The sequence below is a fragment of the Terrapene carolina genome, unplaced genomic scaffold (assembly GCF_002925995.2).
Source record: "Terrapene carolina triunguis isolate 2854851 unplaced genomic scaffold, T_m_triunguis-2.0 Scaffold32238, whole genome shotgun sequence".
NCBI classification, from domain to species: Eukaryota; Metazoa; Chordata; order Testudines; family Emydidae; genus Terrapene; species Terrapene triunguis.
In genome coordinates, this window is record NW_020696589.1 from 1,874 (window position 1) to 3,669 (window position 1,796).

The following is a 1,796-nucleotide window of genomic DNA, read 5'->3' on the forward strand; positions in this document are numbered from 1 at the left end:
CAAGCCCAGAGGGGCCGGGGCTATGAGCTCCCAAGCCCAGAGGGGCCGGGGCTCAGCCCTGGCAAGCCCTGGCACAAGTTAAGCACTGGAGCCGGCTGTGGAGTCGGCTCCTCACCCGGAGGTGCTGGAGGGGCAGGGGGTGCATAGCCGGCAGCCAGACGGTGGGAGTGCAGGGCTGTGCCTGGAATACTAATGGGGCAGGGGGGAGGTCTGCGCGGGGCTGGGCTGCTCCTTTTTGTCTCCCCGCTACCCCCTGTGGGGAGGAATCTTCCCCTCGTTAATTTCAGCCCTTTGTGGGGCCGGAGCGGGGGAGAGGGGCAGTGCCGGCACAGCACTCGCCAGGACACCAGGCCCTCTCCCCCAGTCCGGCACCCTGGTGCTCTGCTGTGCCATGCTGGTGCCTGGGCATCCTGACGGGATGGGGGCCGCACAGGCCCCTTGTGGTGCAGGAGGGTGAAGGAGCCATAGAGCCTCTGCCCCGATGCCTGTGCCAGTGATGTGGGGACCAGGGAATGGGCACAAAACCAACCCGCGGACTCCACATGCCGACCGCCTGGCTGCTCCGGGGGCCACGCACATCGCTCAGCTCAGAGCGTAGAGCAGGGATCTGTGCTCTCCTAGCTCTGGGCGGGGACTGGGCGTCAGGACTCCTGGATTCTGTCCCCAGCTCTGGGAGGGGCGTGGGGCCTAGTGGGTAGAGCAGGGGGCCTGGGAGCCAGGACTCCAGAATTCTGTCTCCCCAGCTCCGCCACTGACTGGCCTGGGCCCTTGGGCGAGCGTTTCACCTCTGCATGAAATACTGTCCCTGTGCTTGATGCTTCGTTAAAGTCCCTGAACCAGGCAGCACCAGCGCCCCTGCCCTTCCCCGCCAAACCATGCAGTTTTGTAGGGGACCCACTGCCCCCCAACCAGCAGTACTGGCAGCCCTGAGCTGGGTGTGTCCATGGGGCAGCACTGGGGTCGGGGTGGGGCCTGGATAGTGAGCTGGGGGGATAATAGTTTAGGAGCCCCCAGGTCCCCTCCATTCACAGCCAGGGCAGCACAGCCATCGGGAGCTCTGCCAGGCTGAGGCTGGAGGGTGCTGTGGGCCTGCCCCAGATCTATGGGCCCAGAGGCACTGGAATTTATGGGGAAAGGGGGCTCCCAGATTTTAATGGGGGCTGGGAGGGAGGTGTGGGGGGCAGGAATTCCCAAATGCGTTGTGGTCTTCCCACCCCGTGTGGCCAGCTGCAGGAGGAGCCGTAGCCCCAGGGTGCAAGGCCCTCTGGCCATATGGGAGCAGCCTGTCCATGGGGTGGGGTCACAGCTCTGGTGGAAACCACGGCTGCTGAGCCCCAAGAGGGAGAGGGCAGGGCTGGCTCCGCTCTCCATAGCCTGGGCACCCCCTGCTCCCTCAGACTGCTGCCTCCCCAGCACCTCTGTGTCTGCTGCTTCCCCAGCTCTCTCCCTCTCCCCCCCAACACTGCCTTCTCCTGTCCCACCCCACATGGGGCAAGAGCTCCCACTGCTGCAGCCTTGACCAGGGTGTCTGCCCCCCGCACTGCCCTAGTGATGGAACCCCCTCTGGTAATGGGCTTACTCCAGACCCCCCCCACAGCCTCTCTGCCCCATGGCGCAACCCTAACACCATACAGTCTGCTGCTTCCCATGCTCCATGGCAGTGCCCTGCCCTCCTGGAGTCTGCCACCTCCCCTCCTCCCCTGCCCCATGGAGCTGCCCTGCCCCCACAGAGCCTGCCACCTCCTCGCCTCCCCTGCCCCATGGCATTGCCCTCCTTCCACATAGCCTGCCACCTC

At 65.5% G+C, this 1,796-nt stretch overlaps 1 protein-coding gene across 1 annotated transcript in view; it reads left to right on the forward strand.

The window, feature by feature from the left end:
* The window catches only part of LOC112122204 (neurogenic locus notch homolog protein 3-like), a gene marked incomplete at both ends in the record, with an annotated part of 6,938 nt that overhangs the window by 1,716 nt on the left and 3,426 nt on the right, over positions 1 to 1,796 (forward strand). The window lies entirely within an intron of this gene.